Source organism: Lygodium microphyllum, chromosome 16, assembly GCF_053477565.2.
Source record: "Lygodium microphyllum isolate KBCC chromosome 16, Lygodium_microphyllum_v1.1.10, whole genome shotgun sequence".
In the NCBI taxonomy this organism is placed as follows: domain Eukaryota; kingdom Viridiplantae; phylum Streptophyta; class Polypodiopsida; order Schizaeales; family Lygodiaceae; genus Lygodium; species Lygodium microphyllum.
In genome coordinates this window covers 34,716,612-34,730,596 of record NC_141150.1, presented here as the reverse complement: position 1 = coordinate 34,730,596, position 13,985 = coordinate 34,716,612, and the positions used below count along the sequence as shown (strand labels likewise).

Sequence of the window (13,985 nt, the reverse complement as noted above, 5' to 3'; positions counted from 1 at the left end):
TTATTCTTATTTCAAGTGTTGGGATATGGAAATTGCATGCTATGAGGGTAGATTCAAATTCATATCTCCACTTTAAGAGGAAGATATGCTTGTCTTGTAATAAATGAGGGGCTTTTCATTGTTTTTCATGCCACTTCACATCATGCTTGCATTTTCTCAAAGGATGATAAATACTCTAAAGATGATTAATGATGACTATGTGGATAAATATATTCATAAAATAGGATGATTATGCACATTGACTTTAGTTAACATTCAAAACTAAGGTAAAATTTCCATTAGCATATATTCCTAAGAGCTCTTTTATTGTCGTAACAAATTCAGAAAATATCATGATTATGCACATTCCTTTTGGTAACTTTGAAAAAAGATGTGAACTTTCCATTGGCATATATTCCTGTCGATCATGACATATTAGAATTGTTGTGTTTGTCACATGCAAGAAAATCCTATTAGCTAAGAATATTTTTAGAGATATTGATCTCTTTAAGCCCCATCATTTCTTTTTTGTTTACAAGAGTGGGTGTTGACATGATGTTCTATGACTTTCCACCATAAGAGTGGGTAGATTTGAATCCACCACTTTCACTTTAGAAGATATAGGTACTCCAGCTAGGCTACAACCCTTAACATCAATGAAAACATGATTCCTTATCATTGAAAGTTGATCAATATAAATCATAAGTCTATCAAGTAAGACTCAATAGATGAGTTTGCAAAAGAGTGAGATAGAAAACCTAATCTCCTTACTCAATTTTTTGAAAGTGGAGGCATATTACTCAAATATTTGGTAGAAACATATCAGTGTCACAAGAAGAGATTGTGTCAAGTCCATACATTTACAATGGTCCAACTATCAAATTCAAGAAAAATAGTTTTCAACTATCATACATTATTAATCTTACCTTCTTTTGTTCACTTTAATAAAATCTACCATAGTGATGTTTGCTACAAGGGATTCCAACTCTACGACAAGATATAATCAAAATGGCAATAACCAAAAGGTACCATTTCTTACACTATAAATGACACTTTTAGGTTGACTTTCCTACTCCTATGAATCCTTGAGAACCATTATCTATGGTTGCCTACATCTACCATTTTCTATTATATTCTTTATGAAATTAGTTTTCTTGTTGATTTTCTTCGTTGTATCATTTTTATGGCATTCTTTATAAAATGTTGTAAGAAATAGCAAAGAGGAACCTATTATGAAATGGATTTAGAAATATGATTTGTATTTACAAAAATGAAAATGGCATCCAATCAACATTAAATAAACCATTTTCATTAATAGGATAGCATAAAGTGTTTTATAAAAAATAGCAAAAGAATTTGTTTAATATCATAAAAGAATGAGATGGATGGCAAAAAACTTTCAATGTCTTATATCAAAATTTGCACAAGACTTAAAGAAAAACATGAAATGTTAAAGAAAAATATTACAATTAATTATGGAAAAAGTACATAATTTAAAGTTTGGAAAAAATAAGACCTATCCTTAAATTTGCCAAAAGAAATAAACAAGTGATCTACGTGAGAAAAAATTATCCTCAATACTATAAAATGATACTTATAATCAAATAAAGACACATTTATTATGAAAATTTAAATATTTGAATCAATAATTAGAAGTTGATACATAAACATGGTCTCATGTAAGATTTAAGCCCATCGCTTAGTATAATAATGTCTTTTGAGATTTTATTAAAACACTTTCTGCATCCACACATGCTTATATGACTAGAATATATTACTATGAAATATACTTTTCTTTCTCAAACTAGCTATTTTTTAAAGTCTTAATCCATTAATTTTTATGAAAGATCCTCATACTCTTTTTGTTTTGAAAATTTTCAATCTACAAAAGAGCATGCAAGTTAGAAATACTTCTTGAACTTTTAAGTTATCAAATTTCATAATGAGATATAAAGAGAGGATCTTAAGGAGATTGTCTCATCCTATGTCTATATTGGTGTTAGTTTCAAGAGCCTATGATTCACCATGGTTCTAGGAGCACATAGAAAACTCACGTAAGTATAAGAGAGTGAGTAGGGGCATATAAAAAGGGCAAATGACATATATACTTTTTTTAAAAAACAATAATACAACTATGTTCTTCACCTCTCAAGCTTCTTTCAGCCCTTTCATGGTTGGTAGCCATCTCTCTTCTTTCCTATCTTTCTCTCTCTGATTCTAGTCTTTCTCTCTCCTTGTCTCGAATTTCTCTCTCCTTTGTACTCTTATTTTCTCTTTCCTATAGTCTTCTCTTTCTCATCTTTCTCTCCTCTCAGGTCCCGTCATGACAAGTGGTATCAAAGCATGGTTCTTTGATTTGGCTACATTTCAACTAAATCTTTTTATTTCTTGAGTCAGATCATCTATGAAAGCTAGGTACATATGGTACAGAATTTACAAGGAATTGCGCATTAACTAGTGGACCTTGAAGACAAGAATACATGCTTTATTAATGGAGTCTTGGACAGTTAGAGCTAGATCACCAAAGCTAGCAGATCGTGGTTGAATTTCAACCATTTTGGAGGCATTTTGGGGTAAAGTAGAGTATTCAAAATTAGGGAAGATTGAAATATTCTCTATTTTTTTACAGAATGACTTTTCCCTCTTCTCCAAGCTCTTGGTCAAGCTCCTAATGGAGGATTTTGCTTCTATCTTCCTTCTAGGACTCACTACAAGGATATGGAGGTATAGTGACGGCGCTTTCCGATGCAAAATAGCAGCATCGCTATTAGCAACGCAAATAGGGATGCAAATAGAAACAGTATTCAGACCAAAAAAATGCAGACCAAAATCGGAGCTCGTTATTTTGCGCACATACACGAAAGAGAGAGCGAAAGGGAGAGCAAACTTCATCTTGTATTTGAGAGGGAGAGGGAGAGAAAGAGAGAAAGAGGGAGAAGGAAAGCTTCTCGGCACTGCCATTCACGAAGAAGAGGAGGAAGTGTACGGAGGGCAAAGAGGAGCCGCTGAATCCATCCTCGAGCCTTTACGGTGAGTGCATTGTTCCTTCTTGCTTTGTTTTTGTGTTTTCTCTTTCTCTTTTACTTTTTTTTGTTAAAATTCATGTGTATTGAGAGAGGGAGAGGAAATGAGAGAGAAAGAGAGAAAGAGGGAAAGAGAGAAAGAGAGGGAGAGGGAGAGGGAGAGGGAGAGGGAGAGGGAGAAGGAGAGGGAGAGAGAGAGAGAGAGAGGAAAGAGAGGAAGGGGAAAGAGAGGAAAACATTAAACATTATAGGGAAAGAGAGAAAGAGAGAGAGAGGGAGAGGGAGGGAGAGGAAATGAGAGGGAGAGGAAGAGAGAAAAGGAAAGAAGGAACGAGAGAGAGGGAAAAAACATTAAACATAATAGGGAAAGAGAGGGAGAGGGAGAGGGAGGGAGAGGAAATGAGAGAGGGAGAAGAAGAGAGAAAAAACATTAAACATAATAGGGAAAGAGAGAAAGAGAGGGAGAGGGTGAGGGAGGGAGAGGAAGAGAGAAAAGGAAAGAAGAAACGAGAAAGAGAGGGAAAAAACATTAAACATAATAGAGAAAGAGAGAAAGAGAGGGAGAGGGAGAGGAAGGGAGAGGAAATGAGAGAGGGAGAGGAAGAGAGAAAAGGAAATGAGAGAGAGAGAGAGAGAGAGGAGAGAGAAGAAACATTAAACATAATAGGGAAAGAGAGAAAGAGAGGGTGAGAGTGAGAGTGAGGGAGGGAGAGGAAGAGAGAAAAGGAAAGAAATAAAGAGAGAGAGAGAGAGAGAGAAAAAAAAACATTAAACATAATAGAGAAAGAGAGAAAGACAGGGAGAGGGAGAGAGTGAGAGAGAGAAGGAGGGAGAGGTTGTTGTTATTGTTGTTGTTATTTTGTTTCTTCTTTTCTTTTTTTATTGTTTGTTGTTGTTGTGGTAGTGGTAGTGGTAGTGGTAGTTGGAGATTAATTTCTTTCTTGTTTGTTGTTTTTGTGGTTGTCGTAGTAGTAGTAGTAGTGGTAGTGGTAGTGGTAGTGGTAGTGATAGCAGTAGCGGTAGTGGTAACGGTAGCGGTAGTGGTAGTGGTAGTTGTTGTTTAATTTCTTATTTTCTTGTTTATTGTTGTTGTGATAGTCATAGTAGTAGTAGTGGTAGTGGTAGTGATAATAGTAGTTGTTACTTAATTTTTTTCTCTTCTAGTTTGTTGTTGTTGTGGTAGTCGTAGTCGTCGTAGTCGTGATTGTAGTAGTAGTACTAGTAGTAGTAATAGTAGTTTTCTTGTTTGTTATTGTTGTAGTAGTAGTATTTTTTTTTCTTTTCTTGTTTATTGTTGTTTAGTTTTCTTGTTTGTTGTTGTTGTTGTTGTAGTTTTTTCTTATTTTCTTGTTTGTTGTTATTGTAGTAATAGTAGTAGTAGTTGTTGTTATTATTGTTTTTTATTCTTTTCTTGTTTATTGTAGTGGTAGTGGTTTGTTGTTATGGTAGTCGTAGTCGTAGTCGTGGTTGTAGTAGTAGTAGTAGTGGTTTTCTTGTTTGTTGTTGTTGTTGTTATAGTAGTAGTAGTAGTTTTATTTCTTTTTTTGTTTATTGTTGTTTAGTTTTCTTTTTTGTTGTTGTTGTAGTAGTGGTAGTAGTAATTTTTTTATTTTCTTGTTTGTTTTTGTTGTTATAGTAGTAATAGTAGTAGTTGTTGTTGTTGATTTTTCTTATGTTCTTGTTTATTGTAGTGGCAGTGGTAGTGGCAGTGGCAGTGGCAGTGATAGTGACAGTGGCAGTGGCAATGGCAGTGGCAGTGGGAGTGGTAGTGGTAGTGGTAGTGGTAGAGAGGGAGAATTGTTGTGGTGGTCGTAATCATGGTTGTAGTCGTCGTAGTCATGATTGTAGTACTAGTACTAGTAGTAGTAATAGTAGTTTTCTTGTTTTTTTGTTGTTGTAGTAATAGTAGTTTTTTTCTTTTTTTGTTTATTGTTGTTTAGTTTTCTTGTTTTTTGTAGTAGTAGTAGTAGTTTTTTCTTATTTTCTTGTTTATTGTTATTTTAGTAGTAGTTGTTGTTGTTTTTTCTTCTTTTATTAGTTATTATAGTGGTAGTGGTAGTGATAGTGGTAGTGGTAGTCATAGTCATGGTCGTAGATGTAGTCGTAGTTGTCGTAGTCGTGGTTGTAGTAGTAGTAGTGGTTTTCTTGTTTGTTGTTGTTGTTGCTGCTATTGTTGTTGTTGTTGTTGTTGTTGTAATAGTTTTTTTTGTTTTCTTAATTATTGTTGTCTAGTTTTCTTATTTGTTATTGTTGTTGTAGTAGTGGTAGTAGTAGTAGTTTTTTCTTCTTTTCTTGTTTGTTGTTGTTGTTGTAGTATTAGTAGTAGTTGTTGTTGTTATTGTTGCAGTAGTAAAGAGAGAGATATGTTTTGTTAAAGGAAATGAGAGAGGGGAAGGAAGAGAAAAAGGAAGAAGGAATGAGAGAGGGGGAGGAAATGAGAGAAGGGGAGGAAGAGAAAAAGAAAGAAGGAACGAGAGAGAGGGAATAAACATACAGCATAATAAAAAAAGAGAAAAAGAGAGAGAGATGAAAGGGGAGGATATAATGAATGGATAAAAAACAAAGAGAGAGTGGTGGCGAGGTCTAGTGAGTTTCGGTGCAATACCATGAGATGGAAAACACTTCAACATACGTTAATTTGTGGGTGGGTGGGTGGAGACTTTACATACATTAATTTTTGCTGAGTTACAAAAGAGGAAATCCCTTCTCAAACAATTTAAGAAAGAAAGAAAAATGATAACAAAAGCAAATTGTTTGTCGTAATGTAGACAAAATGGAAAAGGATGAAGGTCTTGATGTTCAAGATCACGAGGTATATCTTAATCAGCATGTCCCATGTCTTTGCTCTCAATGTAAGTTGGCAATTAGACAAAAACATCAATTGTCTATAGAATATGTATGACGCTTCGACGAGTTTCAATCTGAGATCATTGAAAAGGCGAGCTTGGATTTTGAGCAAACGGTAAGAAAATTTAATATGAATCATGCATTATACTCGCAAGATTGTACTCGCAAGCTAATTGAATACCATATACAAAAAGATTGGGTGTGGCTAGCGAATTTTCTATCCAGGGAGGTGATGTCTCGTCCCAAGGAGGAGTGCACCCTTTGCGACCAATTAGAAGAGTTCATGGGCGTGCGATGGATGGAGTGCCTGAGCCAATCCACCACTTGGAAGGTACTACCCAATCTATACTGTCAATACCAAAGGAGATAGACAGCCTTCGAGACTTACCTACAATCTTGGAGCCTGAGATGGAGGCAATGATCGATTCATTGATTCCCATGGATGTCGAGACTTCTGATCCACTTAGAGAGGAAGCATCCATACCATTATATGATGGGTGCCGAGTATCTCACCTGAAGACACTGCTTGCACTCCTAAGTGTTCAAGCAAAATACGGGTGGAGCGATGCGAGTGTGACCGAGTTGATCAGATACCTTGTACATACGCTTCATTGATTTCTTTTCAGCACTATCATTAAAAACATTTGTACTTTTTCAAGGTGTTTTATGATTTTTTTCAAGTTACTGAAATATCATATATTACCACTTACAAATACCATACCTGAGTCTCATGATGATGCACAACATGTTTTACGAAAGCTTGGCATGGACTACAACAGCATCCATGCATGTATCAATGATTGCATAATGTTTCAAGGAGAATACGAGACTATGGAGACATGTCCAAAGTGTGGTTCTCACAGATATTGATAGGACTTGCAAGGGCAAACCATCCCTCAAAAAGTTCTTAGACACTTTCAGCTTATCCCCCACATAAACCACATGTTTCATAAGTCCAGCATGGCGAGCTTGACAATGGGCATGCATAGAATAGGTCCACAGATGGAGTTCAACGAATATTAGCGGATTCACGCGCATGGAGCCACATTGACTCTACCTTCCCAGGCTTTGCCTGAGAGCCAATCTTTGGCTCGTTCTTGCAATGGATGGCGTGAACCCATTCGGTTTGTGCTCAACTTCTTACAGTGTGTGGCCTATAGTCCTTGTCAACTATAATATCCCTCCATGGCTTTCTATGAAGAAAGGACATCTCATCCTTAGCTTACTCATCCCCGGCCGCTACAAAGTTAAAAATATGGACATATATCTTCGTCCATTAGTCAATGAGCTTAAGATTTTGTGGGAGGAGGGGGTCACCATGCAAGATATGAGCAAGCACGATGGTCGATGGTCTGCCAATATTCGAGCCATTCTCATGTGGACGATGCATGACTTTTCGGGATTCAGAGAGTGCTTAGGTAAGTAGGCTTCCATTCTCATTGGTTGGTATCTATCATAGCTCGTTCAAGTTTGTATTCATTGGATAGAGGTGTTGGGACAGGTCTGGTTACCTCAGGTTGTCATGCATGTCCATTATGCGGGCCATAGTTAGACTCCCAAAGTCACGAACCATGAAGAATATGGTATATTAAGGACATGCCTCTATCTTGCTAGAGGGTCATGAACTCAAGGAAGGTTTTCTTGGATGACCTCCAACATGTATGAATACCCAAAGCTAGTACGAGCTGAAAATAGTCCACACGGAGTCACATCTAAACAGAATGTGACAGCCCTCAGTTTTCTACGAGTTTCCATATTGGACCCACTTACAGATCAACCACTTGTTAGATCCTATGCATATTTTCAAGAATCTGGGCAGCTTGGTATGGGACCAAATCACAGGAAAGAGAGAAACTATAGGGGCACGAATAGATTTGAAGGAGGTAGGCAAGATGGAGGTGGGCTGTAGTCGAGTGTTGATGGTTGCTTCTTACAGCTACCTCGCGCTCCTTGGGTTTTGTCCACTATTAAGGACGAGCGCATTGTGAAGAAAACAATTAAGTCTATCCGCACTTAGACGAGTATGATGCGTTCTCTCATGTCTGCGTTTTCTAAAGACGATCAATTATCAGGGCTAAAATCCCATGATTCGCATAAGATATGTTAGGTTTGTACTACGAATGGATTTTAAGTGGCCTGCATATTTTGCTATTTGGAGTGTAGTCATTGTTCATAATGCTTTCTCATTTGTGGCAGTTTGTACTATCGATCGCAATCGCAGGATGCCTTACTCCAGAAATACGCAGGGCAATTTACAGGTTGTCGACTTTAGTGCAATGGATCTCACAGAAGGAGATTAAGATGTCCTCTATTGAATCCGCGAGGTGGGGAGTAGTGGAGATGATCTGTCTCTTTGAGAAATACTTGCCTACCAACATGCTCACGATAAAAATCCACCTTCTTGTGCATCTTGTAGATGAAGTTGTAGATGAAGTGGAGATTGTTGGGCTTGTCCATACGCGATGGATGTTCTTCTTGGAGCGCTTCATGAAAACCCTGAAAGGCTTTGTGCGATAATGAGCTCGGCCAGAAGGTAGCATGGCTGAAGGTTGGTTAGTGTCTGAGGCGCTAGTGCATATTTCACAATGGCTACCAACAATGGATCCAGACAACCGTATACTATGGTCACTAAAGGATGATGATAGACTGATAGAAGATGTGGTGATTGAAAATGGGGTAGAAAAAAGAATGGATGCTGCAATGGAGGAGAAAGTGAATCACTTTTTAATGTTGCACCATGCCTCTATGGAGACGTGGCTCGCTAAGTACCAGCAAGCTAGGCAAGATCAAGAGGAAGCATGATCTGAATTTCGACGTAGTATGCATCATCGACCAATTCGATATCCTGAGGGCATGGAGGAGATGCCGTGGTTTATGTCAACACGATGGTTGCATGGAGCTTTGACCGCAACGTCTCGCGAAGGGGCGGAGGTCTCAACCGAGGAGTGGGAATTCTCGAGGGGATGTAGTCCAAAGGTGATGACGTGTTTAGGGTTTGTCGTATCTATATTTTATATGTGATAACTAATTGAGTGTTTCAATGTACAATACAAAATATATAGTGCAGTGTGGTCACGCAGACGGCATTTTTGCGTGGAGCGTATTAACAAAATGCGCTCCATAACAGACTATGGTATCATGGCAAGGTTCAAGCAAGAGAGCCGACGACGAGCAACGGATCCAAACACGGTTATAGATGAGATTGAGTATTTTAAGAACTTGCAAAGTATTGTTACGGTGGATTACCATAGCTTCTCCATGATACTATTCGATGTGCAGTGGTTCAAAGTGATACTTGAAGGAGCTGGAGCAACAGTTCGACAAGGTCCATCTAGATTTCTCGAAATAGATTTCGAAAAAAAATGGATGGATTTTCGCGACACCTTTGTGTTGCCGGCCCATTGTGAATAGGTGCATGAACTCATTTGTTTTTTAATTGTATTACGACATGGTATATGTCACAATAGTTAAATCTCTCTTGTATGTGTTTGTGAACAAGTAATCTTCTATCCAAACCCCCGAAAACCTTGATGGTGGTATGTTATACCTTCAGCTCTCTGAAGTGCGAGAGTATATGATCAAAGTGATGTTTCGAGCATAGATGAGGACAATATGCAAATAGAGGGATCGATATTGCAAGGGGTGGAGGCCACCGAAAGCTTGGAGCATGTAGAGGAGCCAGCATCGGGTAATAATGATGGAAATACAGGAGTCCAAGAATTCTTTGAGAATGAGGTAGACTCATCCTTTTGTGGTGACATGTCTATTGACCTTCCAGTTTATGCTGAGTTGTGTCAGGAGATTGATATGGGACCATATGATACTTCATACTTGGAGCATCCACCTACTCAATTCGTTGATAAATCGCTTATAACGGTACATAAGATATGCATTTTAAGTAAGATCATTTTTTTAAGATTTATATTATCGTACTTTGTATGATTTAAATTGATTATGCTAACATCATTTTTTGTCTGTGCAAGTGATCTTTGTGGATACTTAGATCATCAGGATGAGTCAAGGGATGAGCGATGAGGAGTTGTATGAGATCTTCACACGCATGTCTCTAGATCAGATGGCGAGATTCAGAGACATGACAGACCAGGAGCTGTCTCGGACATCATCAGGCCGCTCTATTAGATCTACTTCAGTGTGATCTGATGCTTTAGTTTTGAGCAGACGAGATCGATGCTCCAAACTTGGGCCAAACGGAGGGAGTGATTCAGGGGGATGCTGTAGAGATTCGGATGTAGTGAGGAAGCGGTCGGCTCAGGATACAGGTGCTACTCCTCGCTCTCATGACAGTTCTAGAGAACGTGGCTCAAGTGGTTACTATGGAGACACGGACGCGGTGTCTCCATCTCATTGTTCTACTGGAGTTGCATCACCTCCGGGATTTGTCACACCTGTGAGGACATCTACTCCAGTCACTCCATCTTTTGCTCAGTCGTCCGCAAGGGTGGCACTCATATGGGTGCTACTCCGATAAATACTACCCTGGTCAGTACACCAAATGTACAAGGGTCTCCTAGATATGCCCAAGAGTATGGTCACAGGTGGGAGAGAACCCATCTTAGGCATACCCCCGAGGGGTATGCCTACCTTGTAGATAATAGGTCAAGAGCCATCATCATGAATGATGAGGAGAGGAGGGTGATGGCTCACATGAGAGAGTTGTGCCAACAAGTTTTCTAGAACAATGTCTTGGATCATTGGAAAAACATATCGGAGGGGAGCAAGGACTACATAGTAGCGTCCTTGCATGAGGAGTTTCCGGTACCAACCAAAGCAAATAGATTTTCTATGGGCTGGATGATGGAGTGCATGTATGCATATATGTCACACAGATGATCGGGCACATGCAAGGCACTCAAGAGTGGGGCTGCAAAGCTTGAGTGGCTAGACGCGGATGGCTGGCACCGACTCAAGGAGGAGGCTACAAATTCTCCAAGATGTTGAAGACAGTAGCACGAGGCGGCGAGGGCACGACTAGAGGCAGGAGTGGTCCATCACCTTGGGAATGGCGGCCACAGGACATGTCTAGAGGACTTTGTAAGTTTTTCTTTTGTTTTGCTTGCCTTTTTTTTTGCAATATCCTTTGTACTGACAATTGTGTTTCTAACAGTTAGTATTTTGTTTTCTTTGCAGTATTCCATTAAAATCGCAATCCAACCGGCCTTGAGACTCGATATGCAGAGAGGCATGGTCTCACTGCATTGATTGACCGATTGTATGGATACGACGGCCCTGTAAGTTACTCATCTTTCTTGTCCATAGGTACCATGTTTAATTAGAATGCATTATTATATAGTGGATTGATGTGTAGTTGTATCTTTTTTTGCAGAGTCTGTTCGATGCTCCTTTGCGGCGGGATGAGCTTTCGGATAGCGATAATCTATATAGCTCGCCCTTGGATCCCTGGAGCTCACACACCCTTCTTTTTTGGTCACGTGATCTGTGTAGGCATTTTCTATGTAGTAGTGATATCTTGCCATGATTGTACCAGTCGCTTTCATTATGTGATCATGTATTTATTTCATGTATTAGTGTTATGATTTAACTCTGATTTAAGTACACTTTGTCTTTATTTACATGAGCATTGTACATAGTGCAGAGCTGCCTTGCCACCAAAAAAAAAAAATCCCTGTTACCATCGCTATTAGCGTCGCAAATTTACTGCACACGTCGTTATTAGCATCACTATTAGCATCACAAAGCGTCATTATTAGCATTGTTATTTGCGTCGGTGATGCTGATAATGATGCTAATACTGACTATTCTATGGCGTCGCCGATAACGACACTTTTTGTGACGATGGGGGCAAATTTCTTTATTAACATTTTCATGGCTTTTAACGTCGGTATAAAGCCTATATCTTGTAGTGACTTTTTCCTCTTCATGTGCCATTCTATCTTGCTTACTTACACCATTTATATGAAGCAAAGCGCTATGGTGCTAAGGATCTAGTCCATTAATTCATCTTGAGATCTGAGCATGCTACTTTCATATTGCACTTTGATATTCTGAGATTCTAGTTCCAGCTCCTTAGTGCAAAGCTTTGCAGCTTCCCTATGATCTTTCAACTTCAACTTGCATGCAGTATTGTTGAGATAACATGACACTTTTAGGGACTTATCCTATCTTTTCTAATCTTCTAAAAAATGTATTGTCATACTCAATATACTTGGCTGCCTTCTCATACTTCTTAGCAGCACAAACATTTTAACCAACCTTGTAAAGAACTTGTGCAGCAAGTGTGCATATCTCTGCTAGATCTCCTGCAAGATTGGTTGGGAACACCATGCATCCAAAGTCGTAGATATAAAGAAGTACAAGATGTAACAACTAATGCTAACTAGGAGTTCTTGTTTGATTTTTGAAAATTTAGTTAAAAGTAAGCACATTGGCACTAAGGGCCCTTTTTATACTCCTACAATAATCCTCTCTATTTATACTCTCCTCCCCAATTATTATCCTCTTTTCATGGGGAGTCCACCTTATAGAACATGTAAGATACCATGTGAGTTCAAAAGAAAGGGCATTAAATTTATTACAAGTTACAAGATTATATTTACAAAAGGGGTTTTTTAATTACAATTTGAAAAAAATCCGTAAGTTTAGTAAAGTAAAAGGGGTCATTTTAAGGCCTTATAGCATGTAAAGAAATGGTATTTCTTAATATCCTTTGAACGCATGTTATATAGATGATTTCTTATAGGTGGACCCCCTGGGCCTCTTTTCAAATTAATAATGGTCTCATTTATCCAAGGTTTCCCTCTATTACAGTAGATCCACCCTCTCATCTTTGTGTGAATAGCAAAAGGCTTTCCATGCCTTTTTGTTGTTTTTGAGATGGTGTATTGCCACATTGGTTAACTCGACCATGGCTTCCTTGGTTTTTTCTTAAGATATTTACCATTGCTTCCTTGTGCATGACAAGACCTTTGATGAGTCTATGAGATCTAGTGGCTTGAGCCACTGACTTGCTATACTCTCACCTACTATATGAACAACCATATTGTGCATAGAGATAATGGTCTTTTGAACTTGACTTCATCCTTTGTTTGCTCTATAGACATTAGATTGATTTTGCAAATATTCTCCATTCTTTCCAAATTTCCAAAAACCAATCCTAGTCAAGTCTTGAGTTTATTAAGATCTTCCATATGTTGAATGTGGACCAATAGTGCAATTTACTTCAAAAGTTCCTACTACTTAACCATGACATACTTGTAAGCTTCCAATGAACCTTATGTTGGCCTTCACTGTTTAGTGTTGCTCCTATATAATTGGATATCTTTATTAGTGTAGCTTCATATAGCCTCTAGATCTCATTTTCCACTAGGCTTATAACCCTTATTAGGCTAGCAACTATTGTCTCTTGTAGGCTTGTATATGCGTCCTTCCATTGGCCCTATACCTATTGATGCTCTAGTTTTTCTCTCTCATGCAAGGCTATTTTTCCTTCTTCTAAGCCAAGTGGAGTGTGACATCGATGAGAGTGGTGATTTATTTCTAATAGTTTTTTTGCAACTCCTCCACTTCTTTCTCCCTAGCCTTAAGTGTTAAGTCTTGTTCTTCAATTTCAAAGTCTTTTTCTTGAAGTTTTTAGTCTTTTTCTTGAAGTTGTGTTTGGAGCTCATGTACTTTCTCATTGAGTTCTAGAAGAAACTTCTTATAGGCATGTTGGGTTTCATCCATTTTTTCTCGAAGTTCTTATTTGTTCTTTATTTTCTTTGCTTCATCCTTTTGAGTTTTGAACACAATTGTTTCAGATCTCTTTATCTACTTGCTATGTTTTGCCCTATGGAAGACTCTTCTGTACTCTCAGAGGATTGATCAGGCCTAGTTTATCTCCCTGGTTTACATGATAGCTTTTTATTCCTTGTTGATCTCATTTATTTGTGCCTTAATATTCCCTATTTGTGCCATCAATTAATGAAGAGTTGCTATGTCAAAGGATTGTGATTCTTGTGTCACTTTCTCTTTCCCTTTCTTAGAGCTCTCCCCATTTTTTGCTAAAATATTAGCTACTTATTATAAGATAGCGTGATTCTTTTTTCACATTACCTCTTCAATAGATGCCCTTATGGCCTATTCATAATCTTTTGGCTCCTCCACTAAGTTATATCACTC

General features: G+C 38.2%; 2 long non-coding RNA genes across 2 annotated transcripts; both read left to right on the top strand.

Annotated features, from left to right (window-relative positions):
• The first annotated feature begins 1,791 nt into the window (after positions 1–1,791).
• Positions 1,792–5,671, top strand: LOC148022690 (uncharacterized). The gene is made up of 3 exons (XR_015693481.1): positions 1,792–2,552; positions 2,682–3,009; positions 4,694–5,671. It is a non-coding gene; the product is annotated as an uncharacterized LOC148022690 (long non-coding RNA).
• Positions 5,672–7,201: 1,530 nt separating this feature from the next.
• LOC148022689 (uncharacterized) lies at positions 7,202–11,302 on the top strand. Its single transcript, XR_015693480.1, has 3 exons — positions 7,202–10,901; positions 10,998–11,098; positions 11,194–11,302. It is a non-coding gene; the product is annotated as an uncharacterized LOC148022689 (long non-coding RNA).
• Positions 11,303–13,985: the final 2,683 nt, after the last annotated feature.